The sequence below is a fragment of the Malaclemys terrapin genome, chromosome 1 (assembly GCF_027887155.1).
Source record: "Malaclemys terrapin pileata isolate rMalTer1 chromosome 1, rMalTer1.hap1, whole genome shotgun sequence".
Taxonomy (NCBI): Eukaryota; Metazoa; Chordata; order Testudines; family Emydidae; genus Malaclemys; species Malaclemys terrapin.
Window position 1 is genome coordinate 341,402,286 of NC_071505.1, and position 19,156 is coordinate 341,421,441.

The window sequence follows — 19,156 nt, forward strand, 5'->3', positions numbered from 1 at the left end:
CTGGGCAAATCATTTTGCTTCAGTCCTAGGGTTACCATATTTCCACAATGAAAAAAGAGGACACGGGGGGGGGGGGGGAGAGGAGCCCCACCCCTGCCCTGCCCCCATCCACTCCCTCCCACTTCCCACCCCCTGACTGCCCCCCTCAGAACCCCCAACTCCCCCCTGCTCCTTATCCCCTGACTGCCCCCTCCTGGGACCCCTGCCACTAACTGCCCCCTAGGACCCTACCTGTCCCCTGACTGCCCCAACCCTTATCCACACCCCCACCCCATATTCACACCCCCGCCCCCAGACAGACCCCCGGGACTCCCATGCCCTATCCAACTGCTCCCCGCCCCCGACAGCCCCCCCAGAACCCCTGACCCATCCAACCCCCCCCACTCCCTGTCCCCTGATTGCCCCCCTTCTCCAACTCCCCGGCCCCCTTACCGTGCCGCTCGGCTTAGAGCAGGTGTCTGGCTCCACGCCCCAAGGAGCGCCCCGCCCAAGTGCTGCCGAGCAGCGTGCTGTGGCTGTGGAGGAGGGGGAAAGCGGGGGAGGGACTCTGGCCGCCGCTGCCAGTCCCGCCGCCGCGTTCCCTCACAGGCGCACAGCCCTGCCCCCCAGCGCTACCGGGCAGTGTGCTAAGGCTGCAGGGGATGGGGGGAGCCGGGAAGGGGCTTTGGCTGCCGAGGCCCCAATGTGAGCGGCGCTCGGCCGCCCTATCAGACGCTTTTCGCTCTTTAAATAGCCGATCGGGGGGAAATCCCGGACATTTTTAGAAATCCCCACCAGACGGCTATTTAAAGAGCGAAAAGCCGGACATGTCCGGGGAAACCCGGACGTATGGTAACCCTATTCAGTCCCCCATTTGCAAAGAGGGGATAATAGCACTGCCATTCCTCATGAGAGCACTGTAAGGATAAATACATTAAAAATTGTAAGGCACTCAGATACTACGCAGTGGGGGCATGAAAGTACCTTAAGATATGTTTCTGTACATAGTTAAAATGCCAATTTCATAGAAATTTCATTTTCTGATACTTGGCTATCCAAAGATGTTTGATAGAGAATAACTTTCATCTATGCAGGCACTTTGTTCAGAGTAAGAATCTATTGTAACAAGGAAAGAAACTAAAATAACTGTAAAAAAAATCCACATACAATAATAATGTTGGGGGTCAGGACCCCTCAGGGGGTCGCAAAGTTATTACATGGGGGGTCACGAGCTGTCAGCCTCCACCCCAAACCCCACTTTGCCTCCAGCATTTATAATGGTATTAAATATATTTAAAAGTGTTTTTAACGTATAAGGGGGCTCGCACTCAGAGGTTTGCTGTGTGAAAGGGGTCACCAGTACAAAATTTTGAGAACCCCTGTTCTAGGCTCTGGGCACCAAGGCTTCTGGGGCTTCGCTGCCAAGAAATCCAGTGAGGATTCACGTTGCATTGAATTCTGGGGGCAGGTGGCAGGACATTCTCAGTGGACCGCTCTCTGCTTTGGAATTGGCTCCCACTTTTTAGGTTTCAGTGCAAGGCATCAGTATAACCCGACTTTTAGGATCAGAAGCTGCGAAGGCATTTATCATTTGTTGGGATGTATGGGTATTAATGGTAGGTGTCTTGTGACTGATGGCAAATACTATTTCTTCTTAAGCTTGGTTTGTTACAGTGTTGTAAAATATTCAGATGCGACACTAATGGGCTTGATAGAGATTTCTAAATTCATAGTTTTCTTGTGGAACAAGCTCAATAAGTGTAACAGTCCACAGAAACTGACACATGCAGAAGTTAATATTCCTTTTTAATTCAATAGCGAAGTGGCTTCGAAATTTTCCAAGATACAGAAACTATTTGTAGCCACGTTGGTCCTCAAGGTAAAATAAAGTGAACCAAGTAGAAAACACAGAACCTTTTATGGGAACAGGTTATGAGCTTTTTGGTCAAAAAGGTCCCTTATTGGGTTTCTAGAGCATGAAAAAACACAGTAAACAAGTCAGCATAGCCATCCGATTTAGACAACCTGTATTCTGTGCATTCTGTCAATGTCTAAAGGAGACAATTATGAGCAAAAGCCTGTGAATATGTTATTTTTCATAATGCAACTTTTTCAATCTCTAGGGCAGAGCATTAAAAACCCACACAAATTAAAATAACTAAATAAGAAAAATGTAATCTCATAGAGAAGTCAAAGGAAACACCCGGAGCCATTAAAAATACTTAAACCCCACTCAAGTCACCACCTCAGGCAAAAGCGTAAGTGATCAGGTAGGCCTTGAGGCTTGCCTTGCAGGCCAATGAATTCTGGGTTTGTCTGATCAACGGGGAAAGTAAATTCCAGAGTCAAGTGCCCCCAGAGAGAACATCCTGTCCAAGCCCTCCCAGATAGACAGAGACTGTCAGTGAGCGAACCCTAGCTAATCTCATCCGTCAGTATAAAGCATGTGGAAAGAGGAACTCTCCTAGGCAGATAAGATTCAAAACAAGGGTTTTATAGGTCAAAAACACCACCTTGAATTGTACACAGGACCAAATAGGAAGCCAGAGTGGTCAATGCATCACTGACGTGTTATGCTTCCTACAATAGAGCTTTCTAAGTAGATGGGCAACACACATTTGGCACTAGTTGAAAACCCTGTGTGAATTTAAAGAGTAGCCCCCCATAGAGCACATTGCAGTAATCCAATCTGCAGGTCACAAATGGAAGAACGATGGTCTTGTTATATCTATCTTAGGTATTTATATTGTCTCCAGCAGCACAGTACCTGAATGCTTCACAATCTTTAATGTACTTATCCTCAAAATACCCCTGAGAGGCAGGGCAGTGCTAATAAAACAATTGCACAGATGAACTGAGGAAAAAAGAAACTAAGGATCTGTCTTCACTAGAAGCGCTGCACCTGCATTTGTCGTGCATCAGCATAGATACTCACTATCATGTCAGGAGGTGTTCTCCTGTTGCTGTAGTTAATCCACCTCCCTGAGAGGCAGTAGCTAGGCCAATGGAAGAATGCTGTTTATAGCAGGGACTAGGTCATCATACTACATCGCTTAGAGGTGTGGATTTTTCACACCCCTGAGCAACGTAGCTCGGTTCAGCTAATTTTTTAGTGTACACCTGTCCCAAGAGACTTGCCCAAGGTCACACAGCAAGTCTGTGGCAGTGCAAGGAATTGAACCCATGCTGCCAAATCTCAAGCTAGTGTCCTAACAACTGGACTACCTTCCTACTCACTAAGACATGCAGCTTGGAGATATGGATTCTCCAACAAGATAGTCCTGTGGCACCTTAAAGGTGCCACAGGACTCTGTTGCTTTTTACAGATCCAGACTAACATGGCTACCCCTCAGATACTCCAACAGGACAGTTGATCCTTATAGTGAGAAACTCAAAAACCTCAGTCTGTTTAGCTCACCAAAGAGCGAAAGGTGACTTGATCACAGTGTATAAATATTTTCACAAGCAGAAAATACAAGGTAATACAAGGTTCTTTAATCCTGCAGAGAAAGATGTAATAAAAACCAATGTCTGGAAGCTGAAGTCAGACAAATTCAGAAAATCAATAAGGCCCTTAAAAAAAACAGCAAAGGTGTTTAACCATTGGAACAAGCTGCCAAGGGAATTGGTGGCTTTTCTCTCTCTTAATGCAGGGGTAGGCAACCTTGCAGAAGTGGTGTGCCGAGTCTACATTTATTCACTTTAATTTAAGGTTTTGCGGGCCAGTAATACATTTTAACATTTTTTAGAAGGTCTCTCTCTATAAGTCTATAATATATAACTAAACTATTGTTGTATGTAAAGTAAACAAGGTTTTCAAAATGTTTAAGACACTTCATTTAAAATTAAATTAAAATGCTGATCTTATGCCACCAGCCTGCTCAGCCCGCTGCCAGCCTGGGGTTCTGTTCACTTAGGCCGGCAGTGGGCTGAGCGGAGCCTGCAGCCGGGATGCCGGCTGGCAAGGGGCCGGCAGCCGGGACCTCAGACCTGGGGGGTGGGGTGGTTCAGGGGTGCAGGGCAGAAGGCTGGGTGTGTGGGGGTGCAGGGCAGAGGGCTGGGTGTGAGGGGGCTCAGGGATTGGGGCAGAGGGTTGGGGAGTGCAGGGCAGAAGGCTGGGTGTGGGGGGGGGGTTCAGGGGTCAGGACAGAGGGCAGTGGGGTATGGGGAGGTTCAGAGGTCAGAGCAGAGGGCTGGGGTGTGTGGGAGGTGTAGGGCAGAAGGCTGGGGGTGTGGGGGGGTTCAGGGGTCAGGGCAGAGGGCTGGGGTGCTCGGCTCATGGGGGTGCTCCCAGCCCCCTGCCCTGAGCGGCTCATGGCAGGGAGTTGGAAGAGATATGCCCTGTTCCACCCCCTTCCCCAAGGCCCCGTCCCTACCTCTTCTCTGCCTCCTCTATGGAGCAGCGAGCATGCTGCCGCTCGGCTCTGCTCCGCTCCCCCTCTCCCTTGCAAGGGCCATCAACTGATTGGCGAGGGGAGGGGGGGGGGAGAGGAGGAGGGGCAGGAAAGCACCACGCTGGGGGAAGAAGCAGGGGAGGGGGGCCTCTTGCCCCCACAAGGGAGAGTTGTGGGCGGGGGGGCTGAGTGCGGCTGGGGGCCGGGACCGAGGTAGGCTGCAGCGTGCCAGTCAAAATCGGCTTGCGTGCCGTGTTTGGCACGCGTGCCTTAGGTTGCCGATCCCTGTCTTAGTGTCTTCAACATGGCACGCAAGCCGATTTTGACTGGCACGCTGCTGCCTACCTCGGTCCCGGCCCCCAGCCAGGGCTTTGTCAAGCCTGACCTTAAAAACCTCTACGGAAGGCGATTCCACCACCTCCCTAGGTAACCCATTCCAGTGCTTCACCACCCTCCTAGTGAAAAAGTTTTTCCTAATATCCAACCTAAATCGCCCCCACTGCAACTTGAGACCATTACTCCTTGTTCTGTCAGCTACAGTTGTTATCTGGGAACCCATCAATAGCTGAGAACCCCTGAGGTTCTGAGCCTTGTTAGCAAAGAGCTATACCCTCAATTGAGGAAGATATCTACACTATCTCCTTTGTACCTTTTTCCTTATCCAACCCAGCACATCTCATACTTATCTGGAACGAGTTTCAAAAATCTAGCTTTCATTCAAGTCCCAATCGTGGCCAAGTACTAGGAAAACCAAGAGCCCACACTATATAAATCTAATGAAAAGGGACAAAATTGAGAGGGACATCAAAATATTAAAGGCACTGTAGCCTAGACCATCTCACTAACTCTCAGAGTAACTGCCTTAATATGTAGGGCCACAAATTTGTCACAACATTTTTAATTAAAAAAATAATAAAAAACAAAATCACAACACAGTCACAGTAAATTTAGTAAAAGACATGGGTCTGGGGGAAACAGTGTGTAAAATAATGGGAGTGCTATTTAAAATACAAAGGATTCTGCAGGGGGTGTCAGGTCCTATCACCCCACAACGGCAGCTCCCACCCCACAAGACTGGGCCCAGCTCCCCACTCCAGGGGTTGTGACCTGACGCACGGAATTTTCAGTGCTGCTCAAAATTGACCCAGCTCCCCTCCATTATGACAGAGGAGCAGACGGACCAAATTTGAGCAAGTGGTGCTCAAAGGCCAGAAGAGATTATTGTGATCATCTAGTCTGACCTCCAGTACAATACAGACCATACAATTTCCCACAAAATAATTCCTAAAGCATATCTTTTAGAAAAAACATCTCATCTTGATTTAAAAATTGCCAGTGATGGAGAATCCACCACAATCCTTGGTATATTGTTCCAATGGTTAATTACCCTCACTGTTAATAATTTATGATGGAGGGGCAGCTGGGCCAAACCTGAACAGCACTGCAACCTTGTTGGCCAGGTCACAACACCTGGAGCATGGAGCCAGTCCCAGTCCCACAGAACAGGAGCCACCACTACAAGGTACAGTTATTAAAATCACTGACACAAAGAAAAGCCTCGGACAAACAGAAATATCATGGGATCCATGACATTTTTTACTACCGTGACAACCCTGCAGCCCCTACTTATATGCAACCACCTTCTCTGCAATTCCCATCTACCCTCACAGGATCTGCAGGCACACCACCACCTCCTCCTGGTGAATGGCATCAAAGAGCTGACAGGTTAAGAATCAGCACTGAGCCAATATCCATTGCCCAAATATCAGATAATATCTATTCCACACTTGTACAGAATCTACCACAGACCTGTGCAGCAGACCCTAAGCTGCTTTTTTTTTTTTTTAAAGTTACCCTATATACTGGTTCATAAGCCAAATATTTTTGGTAAAAAAGTGACGCATCAACGAGCCGGGGTCGGCTTATAAACGGGTCTACACCAAAATTTGATGATTTTAAACTCTATGGAATCATTGAATATCTAATACATTGTTGTTTTGTTTACCTGGAGCATCTGCAGGCATGGAGCCCCTCAGCTCCCTGTGGCCGCAGTTCGCCGTTCCCAGCCAGTGGGAGCCGCAGGAAGTGGTGCACCACTTCCCGCAGCTCCCATTGGCTGGGAACAGCAAACCGCGGCCACTGGGAGCTGAGGGGCTTCGTGCCCACAGACACTCCAGGTAAACAAAACATCCAGGCCCACTAGAGGCTTACCCTAATGGGCCAGGAGCCAAAAAGTTTTCCAATCCCTGAAATATAGGGTAGGCTTATGAAAGGGTCATACAGTTTCTGCTATTTTTACCTAACCATCTTGGAGGGTCGGCTTATAAACGAACAGGCTAATGAACAAGTATATACAGTAAGTTTCTAACCTTTGTAACTACAAAGAAAATCTTCCAAATGTGACCCAAATATAACTAATGTAATGCAGACACTGCATCTAACGCAGACTCCGGGAGCCCAGTTACAACATGGTTTAACTACAAGTTTTAAACATAATGTAAGGGGAGGCAGAGGATGTGTGTTTTAAAATAACTGGGCTGCCTGATTTAGTTACAGTTGTCTTGGACTTTGCAAAGAGCCTTAAATAACAGCTGTAAGAGAAGTATGAATGGACACATCCATCCAACTTGTGTGTTAACGCTAATGGCTAACTATTTCATAGCTGACCATTTTAGCCAAAGTATCTACTGTTGGATGCAGCATTAGATATTGGGCTAGACATCCCTAGATGATTGGTATTACTTGCATTATCATGTGATCAACAATTGCTCCAACATGAACTCCCCATGTCTTCCCAAGTGCCAAAAGCCCAAACTGCATGCTGTGTTGTTGAAGTTGTGTCGGTCCCAGGATATTAGAGAGACAAGATGGGTGAGGTAGTATCTTTTATTGAACCAACTTATGTTGGCTTGTTGCTCTCACCAACAGAAGTTGGTCCAATAAAAGACATTACCTCACTTACCTTGTCTCTCTAAAAGGTCAAACTGTTTTATATCCAGCTGTCAAAACCTTGAATTTTCCTGTGGCCTTCCCAATTTCTACATTTCAACTATACATTGTCAGTACAAGAATCTGCAGCAAAGACTGGAGTAACATTGAAATAGCAAAATAAATAATATATGGGATAAAATGCTCCATGTGTTATTCATTTTCCTATTTAATCCAATAAAAACCTCCATTTCTGAATTTAAATGAAGCTTGCATCTGAATTTTCAGTTTGCCACGCCATTGTGCCTCTGAAACCAGAAGTACTGTTCACAGGCCAAGCACTACAGATGATACCAGAGCTGCCATGACACAACCATTTTAATAACCTTCCTTCCACAACAAAGCTTAAAGACAGAGAGATAGACTAGTCTATCATTATAAAATAAATAGTTTCTTGAAAAGAGGCCTAACAATTGCTCGTATAAGTACAAGTCAAAGCCTGAAGTTAGCCCAATATCTCTAGAAAGTCAGTGAGAAAGAATGGCTGAAACTCACCAAGACAAGACACCACATTTGTTCCCATCTATCTATCCTGCCCACAACATAAATCTGCTATCACAAAGGCAGCCAAACCAGGCTGAATCCAATCAATCTCATCTATGAAAAACATACTGTGAAAAACTCTTCACCAAAAAACCTTTCACTCTGCTTCCAGATGAAAACAGTCCAGATTCACCAGATTGTCCAGCACATGGCAGCATTCTGATGATCAGGACTTTGGATGTTGTAGTGAAGGAAAAACAAAATATTCCTTGAGCCTATAGAGTTACATCTTTAGATTTAAAAATTCTTTATGTTGAATTCAGTCAAACAGAGCAGAGTTTTTACCACTGGCACTTTACCCTCTTCCCTTTACATCTGATTTGTCATGCATCACCTGAATACTACAGTAACATGCATGGATGACATGACAGTGGAAGGCATTTAGGAGATCCTATTTCAACAACTACAGACAAAAGATGACTAGTTATGACATCCTACAAGACCACCAAAAAAAGTGCCTCAATGCTTTACAGCAGTCTGTCTCAAAGAGTTCCAAAATTTAAGCAAGTCTGTTAATCTCAGAGCAGATTAACAAAAATATGTGTTACTCCCTGAGAAGAACAAAGATGAAGGTAGGTTCTTTTAAATATGTTTTCTCTATGATCTCTCGCCTTAAGAATAAATGTGCTTGCTTAGAGAGAGCTGTGGGGTAACTTGCAACTGCTAGCAATTATAAAGTTCATAGCCTTCAGAGAGAAAGCAATGTGCAGACGCTGGCCTGTTTAAGCAGTCTGGCTTGCTGGGTACATCACAATGTAGGTTGAGAACTGTGCAGCCTGGAAAAACCCCAGTCAGGAGGGAGTGAGGCGAAACAATGGCTGGGAGCCTTTAAATGGGTGCCCTTGGTGGACCATGAGGGGGAAAATACAGGTATAATGGTCCTGAAACTGACAACTATTTAAGGACCTCTTGAGGACAATGTCTATTTGAGTACAGGTACTGTAGTCATGTTAGAATAATACTGGGAAATCTGCTCTGGCTCTAATAGTGACCAATCCAGATCCAATATATTTGTTTTCATTCAAATAGTTAAATACCATAAGTTAACAGGTAAAATATTTCAAAGTGGTTTCAATTTATCCTTCAATTTTGTGACCTGAAACAATTTTCATGTGGTTACAGAAATAGTTTGTGAGAAATTCTACTAATGTAAGACAGCCAAAAACCAAAGGTGTTGATATTTGAAATGTAGGAATGCTATTAGAGAGATAAGGTGGATATAGTAATATATCTTATTTGTTTACATTTTTCTTCAAAGCAACAGAAAACTGCATAAAAACAACCTGACTCATTAAATGATACTGTATCAAGTATTTCTACAAAATCATGGTTTGAATACAAGTTAAATTTTTTTAAACTTTAGAATAATTTAATCAAATCCATTAGTTGTTGAGCTATAGAATAGTCTGAGATGTGAACAACAGAAATCTAGGGCCTTGGCTACACTGGCAATTCACAGCGCTGCACTTGCTGCGCTCAGGGGTGTGAAAAAACACCCCCCTGAGCGCAGTGAGTGCAGCGCTGTAAAGCACCAGTGTAATCAGCGCCTGCAGCGCTGCACGCTCGCTCGCAGTGCTGCAAGCTATTCCCCTCAGAGAGCTGGAGTACTTGCAGTGCTGCGAGAGAGCTCTCGCAGCGCTGGCGGTGCGACTACACTCGCGCTTCACAGCGCTGCCACGGCAGCGCTGTGAATCCGCAAGTGTAGCCAAGGCCTAAGAAAAATAATTGGCACTACCATCCTTTCACACTCAATGCTCCCTTGTCCTCAAAGCCAAAAAGGGACAGAATCATCGTAAAAACAGAAGAATGAAAATTATCCTGTTTCCTAAGCCAATTATTTGCATTTTTCTCACCGCTACAGCGATTGATGTACTCTGCTCATGCTTTAAAAAAAATCACTATAGTCTAAATATATTGGCCTGTTATTCATGGTTCCCTAGACTCTAGAGGACACTTCAAATACATTTTTATCATCTCAATGTTTGAAGGAGGGGATAGGCACAACAGTATGATATTTCTCCTACCTCAAGACAAAGATTAACTTGCTCCTTTCTGAAGTTTATTGGCTCTGGAGTGAAAGGAAACAAAGCTCATGCTGTCATCCAAAGCAGCAAGTGATTTCCCTCCAGCCAAGGGAAACCTGACAAAACTGACTACTCTCCAGCAGTACACAAGTAAACATTGGTATGACTAATGCATCAGTGAACTGCCACAGTTAAGAGACGTAGAGTCTAAGGCAGTGGTCCCCAAACTGTGGGGCATACCTCCCTAGGGGGGCGTGGAGGAACATTCAGGGGAGGGAGCACCACCCAGCCCAGCTCCACTCCGTCCCCAGCCCAGCTTTGGACCAAGTCGCAGCTCCACTCCGCCGCCCCAGCCACAACTGCACTCAACCCCCAGCCCCAGCGTTGCTCTTTTCCCTCTAGGCCGAGCTCCTCCTCCCCAGTTCCACCCCCAGCTCCGCCTTCAACCCAACCTCCTCTGCTGAGCCAGCTGTGCAGTAATGGGGGGAGGGAAGGGGGGACAGACAGATTCCATTACCGGTAAGGGGACACAACAGGAAAAGTTTGGGCACCACTGGTCTAAGGAGAGCCTTTATGAATTACCAAGAAAATGGGAAACACACAAAGCATTTGAGTTGGGGAAAAAGGAAATCAGGGCTTCTGCAGATATAATCAAGCCCAAAGAGCACGGCTGGAAGACAAATGAAGATCATAATCTGGATTGAAAAAAAAAAGGTGGTCTCAGAAAGGAAAATATAAAAATTTCCCTTTAAAAACCTCATCAAATCCATCCACCTAGTGTTTTACAAAAGATCATGTGTCCACCCATTACTGTCACATTTTAAAATTCATCAGAAGTGGCTGTTAATCTGAAGTATCAGAGGGGTAGCTGTGTTAGTCTGGATCTGTAAAAGACGACAAAGAGTCCTGTGGCACCTTATAGACTAACAGACGTATTGCAGCATAAGCTTTCGCGGATGAATACCCACTTCGTCAGACGCATGACTTAATGTTAATCTGAAGTATACAGACATGTCCACCTAAGGAAGGTACTTGGCAATTTTTAGGCCATACTGAAATTTACCTGCACTTCCAGTCAGATTGAATGATTAAAATCATAATGAAATTAAGCAAATTGAATTATACTTCCAACTGAGGTACTATTGACCCTTTAGTGGAAATGTTTCACTGAAGTGTTTTCAATTGACTAAGAAATATTTTTAAATGCACCAAGAGCCGTATTTTTTTAATTTTTTTCTGGTACCTCTACTGTGGTTATTAATATAATGGGACATGAACACTTATTTTTAATTTCTTCTTGCAACTTTGCTCTCAATTATTTTATTAAAATCATCATCAAGAGTAGCTCATCCACTCCAACCTTCAATCATCACTGAATTTGACAGGTAGTTTAGCATCAGCTGAATAAAAAAAGTAACAGTTCAATTAGATTCAGCTTCATTAAGGAAGAACAATGTATAGATATTTCACTTCATAATTTTTGTGTTCCACACATGTATCATTTGTTTTTCACTCTAAACAGTCCATTATTAATAACAAATTCACAACTAACCCCATGCACCATATAGCTGATTAGCTTTCAATGTGCTTGTTCCATAATAGAAAAGGGTGAAACAAATGTGTTCAAAATGTCTTTTATTTACCACTTAGCAAACCCTTTCTACAAGCATAACCAAGTATTTTAATCAACCAAAAAGGATGCAACATTTTTACAGACCCATCTGTAAAAGGGCCCATCTTAACACCAGTATGTAAAATAATTAACATAGAAATTTGAAATTTAAAATTATATATATACATACATACACACACACACACTCTCTCTCTCCACATCATTTCCTCATTATGAACAATCTAAAGTTAGAATTTTAAGCCATCAATTAAATCAACCAGCCAGAATATAACTGAGAATTCAAATATTTTTATTTACCTTGGAAAAAAGTTAAGGAAGAACTACTAGGTAACTTGATTACTTCACTTTCATTTGAGACATATAAATATCAGTTCTAATTTTCATAGTAGCTAAAAAAATTTTAACTGGATTTAAGTCCTTTCAATAATTGTACATATCTAGTAAGAACAAAACATTAAGCACATCAATTTTGTTTTATGTAGTCAACTATAAAGGTCAAGAGAAAACTAGTTAAAATTTAAAAGAGGTGCACTTCAGTAAGAAATAAAAAATCATTTTGATCTCATAGTACTAATCTCCATTTTTCTTTACATCATTCACCGTCTCCACTCAGTTTGAGTTCTAATCAACAACCACTTCACAGTTAACATTTCATGAAATAATGCAGTTGATGCAATCAAGTCCAAGAAAACGTTTCCCTAAAGATGTTTCCGTCATCCACATTCCTTGAAAATGTTCTACTTTCCTCCATCACAATTTCCCAGTAAGAATAAACACACTACTTCATCTTAAATCTTATTGTGATTAAAACATAAACGGAGTTTCTTTTTGGTTAACACAACATGCCTTTGTCTGGAAAGAAAAATTCACTCAACCTGCTCGTTTTTCTAAATTTGACAGTATTCAGCACCAACTGAATTCCTTTTGGATGAAATTCAATCTATGGAAATACAAGCTATAACCTGAAAGCTTGTCATCGAGCAGTGCAGAAAAAAAATAACCAGTACAAAACCTTCTTCAATGAATATGTATTGTATTTCCATATTTCACCGCTCCTCTGTTTACATAAAAGACTGAAGCCAAGACTCCTCTCTGGTATTATTAGCCCACAATATAATGATGGTGGACTTAATTGCCCTGAAAACCATGACACCGATAAATGAAATCTTCAAGCAATCAATTTTTAAAAAGAAAAAACCCTAACCCTTTTTTTTACGTTAGTAAAATAGTATATAGGTGGAAAATTAATGCAGCCTTATATTTCTCAACCTTGTGATCTCTGTTTTCAGGCTACAGATGTTATGTGGTGACATCCTCAATCTCATCAAATCTGTGTCATTTTAAACCCTGCATTCCAATACGACACAAAACGGGCTAGGGAAACCACAAAATTCATTTCTTCCCCACCACAAAATTATACAACAATCCATTTTTATTCTCCACACTGTTTGCCCCCCACTTCTTTACATTAAGCACACATTCCTGCACTGTATGCTGCAAAACAGAAGCATCCCCTCATTTTAAAAATAACCCGTCTGCATCAACCTGCATGGATTTCCAAAAGCCTACACAAACCTAGGTTTAAAACATAGCCTCTATAAAGAAGAGAAATAATAAATAAGCTTAACCAAGAACCCAAGGATTTAATTCCCTTTTAGAACTGAAAGGAAAGGTGAAAGTTGGAATGGAACCCGCTTTCTCACCTCCCCCACCTCCATGCTCTTGCCAGATCCTCTGTTTCCCTGTATGGTTGCCAAGTCTTCCTATGACTCCTTCCTATCACCTGCCAGCTCCACCATAACCCCTGCCAATTCTCCTCACCCCTGCCAGCTCTTCCTTTAGCAGCTGCCCTTATGCCTCCTCCCCATACCACCTATGCCAGCTTTCCACATACAACTTGTCTTCCTGCCAAACTCCTGCATTTAATATATTTATTGTTTATATGGATAAAGTGTAGCCTATCACAAGGGCTCAGAGCAATTATTCCAGCTCCCCATATACAACCTTTAGCTCTCGGTTACCTTTCTTTCTAACTCCCCACCATGCTACCACCACCATCCCCCAAGTTCTCTCCTGCTGCCATCTCCCACAGGCCTGCACCTCCATTATTTGCCCAAATGTTCTCACATTCCAGCCCCATGCCTTCCAGACCCTTCCTACTATACCTCCCTATCTCCCTTAAAACCCCCCAAAAAAGTCCCTCCTATCAAACATCCATGTCAAACCCCTTCTGTTACCTCTCACATACCAGATCTCTACTGCTTCCTTCATGCCTCCCCAGACTCACACGGCAGCTGCCCCCAGGCCAGCCCCACTGGGCCAGTTCCTTACACATTCCAGTTCCCCCTTATGTCACCATGGTAGCCCCCTACCAACATGCTACCCCATGGCAGTCCAATACACCCATGCCAGCTACATGCACTTTGCGTGAGCTCCCCCATCGTGCCAGCTCATCCCTATATGCCCCCCATGCCAACTGACCCTCTGGCCAGCTCCTTCCTTACCCCCTGCCTCTATGCAGGCTCACTCCATACCCGGTGTCCCAAAATCAGCTCCCCCATAACTCCTGCCAGCTCCCCACACAACCCCTATGCCCCATATCAGCTTCACACACACACACACCATGCCCTTATGCCAGCTCACCCACACGCACCCGGCCAGCTCCCCGCACATAAATCCTGACTCTATACCAGTTCTCCCAACATGCTTCCTGCTCCATACCAGCTCCCCCTCCCCCACACACACACCCTGCCAGGTCTCCTCATAGTCCCCCCTGCCCTGTATCATGTCCCCCTACTTCCCTTCTGCCAGCTCCCCCCACATATCCCTGACCCCCTTCCCCATACCACCTGTCCCCAGATGACCCTCTCTCCAATACTAGCTCCCCCTGACATGCCCCCTTCCCCGTACCAGCTCCCCCCACATGCTCCCTGCCCCCGTACCAGCTCCCCTCCGACATGCCCCCTGCCCCCGTACCAGCTCCCTGACCCCATACCACCTCCCGCCACATATACTCCCTGTCCCCATACCAGCTCCCCCCCACATCCCAGCGCATATCAGATCCCCCGGACATACCCCCAGCCCTCGTATCAGCTCCCCCACATTCCCCCTGCCCCCATACCAGCTGCCCCCCACATGCCCCCGCACCAGCTCCCCCCCACATGCCCCCTGCCCCCGCACCAGCTCCCCCCCACATGCCCCCTGCCCCCATACCAGCTGCCCCCCACATGCCCCCTGCCCCCATACCAGCTCCCCCCCACATGCCCCCTGCCCCAGCTCCCCCCCCACGCCCCCTGCCCCCGCCACATATCAGATCCCCCCACATGCCCGCTGCCCCCGCACCAGCTCCCCCCCACATGCCCCCTGCCCCAGCTCCCCCCCACGCCAGCTGCCCCCCCACATGGCCCCCTGCCCCCGTCACAGCTCCCCCCCACATGGCCCCCGCCCCATATCAGATCCCCCCACATGCCCCCTCCCCTCACTCCAGCTCCCCCCACATACCCCCTGCCCCACATCAGATCACACACGCCCCGCTCCCCAGCCCAGCGGTGCCCGGCCCGCCCCGGGATGCGGTGGCCCCGGGCGCCCGCTCGTGGCCCCTGGGGGGAGGGGGGGGTCTCCTCACCGCTCACCTGCGGGTGAACGAGACGGTGGCTGGTCTCCCCGGCGGCGGCGTCCCCGCTCCCGGTGTCCGTGGCGGTGGCTGCGCGGCTTCCCCCTCCTCCTCTGCCTCCTCCTCGGCTCCTGTCTTCCCACAGCAGCCAGCGAGTGGGGGAGGGGACAGGCCGAGAGGAGGGGGGGAAGAGTACCACCAGCGGGACCGTTAGAGACCAGCGGCGAACTACAGTTCCCGGCAGGCCACGCTCCGGGCACGGCGGGGCCGCGAGGCGGCATTGGTTGCGAGGCATGCTGGGAGTTGTAGTCTTCCCCTCGCACGTGTAATTTTCCCCGGGACCAAAACGGGGCTAGTGCATGCTGGGACTTGTAGTATTAGGGCCATTAGCACGGTGGGAGCTGTACTTCAGTGTGAGCGCCCGTCTTCCCGGGGACAGGAAGAGCAGGAGGGAGCGTTGCATGCCGGGAGTTGTAGTTAAGGGGGGGGCTTGGTGTCGAGCATGCTGGGAGTTGTAGTCTTCCGCTGACCGCGACAATCTGTGGCCCGAGCGATAGGCGAGCGCGGGCTGCTGGGGCATGTAGTCAACGTGCAAGGGACGAGGAACGCGGAGTGCAGGGCGGACAGGGACCCCGGCGGAGCACGGCACGCTGGGACCGGTAGTCATGGTGCACGGCACGCTGGGACCTGTAGTCACAGAGAGGCCAGCTCTGGGAGGCTGCTGAAGCATGGCATGCTGGGACCGGTAGTCATGGAGCGTGGCATGCTGGGACCTGTAGTCAATAGATCTGGTGCTGGAGCCCAAACCCTGGGGGACTGTCAGACCCCTATAGGGTGATCAGATGGCCTGTTTTTATAGGGATAGTCCCGATATTTGTGGCTTTTTCTTACATAGCCTGTCCCGATTTTTCACATTTGCTATCTGGTCACCCTAGACCCCTATGAGCCTAGTCTGGAGGGAAAATGGGGGGGTGTTGCCCCTCCCTCCCATGCAGGTCTCTGTCAGGCACAGAATTTGCCCTCCCTCCCCCCGCATGGCCCCCTTCGCCTGGCTAGAGTTGCCCCCCCCCCACCCCTCAAAAATAGAAGTCCAACTACACTAGGGTTACCATATTTCAGCGAGCAAAAAAGAGGACGGGAGAAGCCCCGCCCTAGCCCCGCCCCTGCCCCTCCCACTTCCCGCCCCCCCTGACCTCCCAACCCTCCCCCCGTTCCTTGTCCCCTGACTACCCCCTCCTGGGACCCCTGCCCCTAACTGCCCCCCAGGACTATCTAAGCCTCCCTGCCTCTTGTCCCCTGACTGCCCCAACCTTTATCCACACCCCCACCCCCAGACAGACCCCTGGGACTCCCACGCCCCATCCAACCACTCCCCACCCCCTGACAGCCCCCCCCCGAACTCCCAACCCATCTAAACCCCTCTGCTCCCTGTCCCGACTGCTCCGATCCCTCTCCCCACTCCTGCCCCCTGACAGTTCCCCCCCAGAACTCCCAACCCATCTAAACCCCTCTGCTCCCTGTCCCCTGACTGCTCCGATCCCTCTCCCCACTCCTGCCCCCTGACAGCCCCCCCCAGAACTCCCAACCCATCTAAACCCCTCTGCTCCCTGTCCCCTGACTGCTCCGATCCCTCTCCGCACTCCTGCCCCCTGACAGCCCCCCCCAGAACTCCCAACCCATCTAAACCCCTCTGCTCCCTGTCCCCTGACTGCTCCGATCCCTCTCCCCACTCCTGCCCCCTGACAGCTCCCCCCCAGAACTCCCAGCCCCCTACCCCCCCACTCCTTGTCCCCTGACTGCCCCCTCCTGGGACCCCTGCTCCTAACTTCCCTCCAGAACCCCACCCCCTACCTAAGACTCCCTGTTCCTTGTCCCCTAACTGCCCCCTCCTAAGACCCCCCCCCCCAACTGCCCACCAGGACCCTACCCCCTACCTGTACCCTGACTGCCCAAAACTTTCTCCACTCCCCCCCAAAAGCCCCCCCCCCCGTTTCTTGACTGCCCCCTCCAGAACCTCCCTGCCCCTTCTCCTGCCCCCCTTACCCTGCTGCTCAGAACAGGGTGTTGGGCTCTGTGCGAGCCGGACACGTGGCTAAGCTCCCCAGCACAACAAAACCCGGTCCCTGGCCCTGCACAACAAAACCCGGTCCCTGGCCCGGACCTGGTTGCAGGGGAGAGCTGCCCTTGTATCAGCACAAAGTGCTCTCGCTCCCGTTTTGCTACGCTGCATGGCAGTAACTGCTCCCAGTTGCAAAAGGGGAGGGCTGCACTTTGTGCTGAGACACTTGCTCAGAATGCAGGGCGGAGCTCCTCTCCAGCTGCTCCGGAGTCCAGCCCGGGACTTTCCTGCAGCCCTCCCAGCCGCTCCGGGGGAGGGGGGAAATCCCGGACATTGTGAGTGCTTTACAAATTCCCCCCGGACGCTATTTTTAGCACAAAAAGGAGGACATGTCCGGGTAAATCCGGACGAATGGTAACCCTAAACTACACCTATGGTGACTGTCACGGACTCACAGATCGTGCCCACTCTTGGCCCCGTGCGCTCCGTGGGGGGGGGTGCCCCTTTCAGTGCGACAGCCCTTCTCGGGGGTCCACTCTCTCTCGGGGTCAGGCCCCTCCACCTCCTGGAGCCGCACCTCTCTGAGCCTTAGCATGTCTGTCTCTCGCCATGGGCCCCCTGGGGCCTCCACCCCCGAAGGGGTTGACGCAACCCTGTTCTCTAGACCGGAGTGACTCTCAGCCAGCATAAAACAGGAGGATTTATTGAGAGTTGAACATAGCACAGGAAACTCTCAGGGCCTCAGGCCTGGCCTCCCTCAGCCCAGCACATCCCAGTCTCTGCATCCAGGTGCGCTCTGCCTGCTCCCCCTCTCCAGCCCCGAGCCTCCCTGCTTCCCAGCTGGGCATCCAAGATCCCCGGCCCCAAGCCCCACCTCTGTCCATAGTCTTCTCTCCAGGTAAACAGGACTGTAAACTGGGGCCTCATCTCCTCACTTCTGTCCTCTGGCTGGTCAGGTTACTGGGTCCTCACTCTGCAGCCCATTGTTCTCCCACTGGCCAGAACCGGCTGCAACTCCTGAGCTGGGTCTCTGGGTCGGGGTCTCAGGTCATCGGTCGCTGGGGTATCCATCCTCCAGGCCATTGACTGGGGTCCCAAGTTCCCTCTCCAGCCCTCTGTAACAACAAACTCCCTCTCCCCTTACCTCATTAAACCAGTAACACCCAGGGAAACTGAGTCCCACCCCCTCCGCATGCAAACCATTGAAACCCCACCGAAAACAAGAAAATCCCCCACTTCGTCACAGTGACCAAACAGCAAACGTGAAAAATCGGGACAGGGGTAATAGGAGCCTATATAAGAAAAAGACCCAAAAATCAGGACTGTCCCTATAAAATCGGGACATCTGGTCACCCTAACTACAGCTATCCTGGAGCATCACCAGCCCTAAGGGGCAGTCACCCCAGCAGGCAGTACAGCCTGGAGAACCAGCAGCCCCAGCAATCAGGGGTGCCAGGAGCCAGAGGCCTGACAGCCCCCAAAACTACTTATCAGCGGGAACATCCCCAGGCTCAGATAGGGAGCACTGTCCTTCTCTTTCAAAGCGCTCCTTAAAGCTCCTTCCTAGCCGTGATCTTGCATAACTTTGTTCTGTCTCATCTGTATTTCACTAGCCTGGTGCTGTGGTCACCCTGGGGGAGTGTCTGGGAGTAGGGGTTGTGGAGCTAGATTATACACACATCAACATTAGAATTTTTGACATGTTGACAACAAACAGGAACCTAACACCAAATTATACATAGAGGAAAACTGGTTGTCGTTAAAAAAATCAATATCAACAGTTACCTGTGAGTACAAGGGAATGCTCTGCTATTCCAGATACCATGCACTGCATGGTAACTATTGGTAAAATTATGACTTTTGAATGTTTGCTATTGTATCTCTTGTTCTGGAGGACAAGCAGAAGCTACAATCACGTAGTGG

The 19,156-nt window shown here is 48.6% G+C and overlaps 1 protein-coding gene across 5 annotated transcripts in view; it reads right to left on the reverse strand.

Annotated features, from left to right (window-relative positions):
• FAM168A (family with sequence similarity 168 member A) overlaps positions 1–15,376 on the reverse strand; it is a 343,581-nt gene extending 328,205 nt beyond the window's left edge. For all 5 annotated transcript variants that reach the window (XM_054015869.1, XM_054015872.1, XM_054015870.1 and 2 more), the window contains exon 1: positions 15,194–15,376. The gene's annotated coding sequence lies outside the window, so the exon portion shown is untranslated. The remainder of the gene's footprint in view (positions 1–15,193) is intronic.
• Between the last annotated feature and the right edge of the window lie 3,780 nt (positions 15,377–19,156).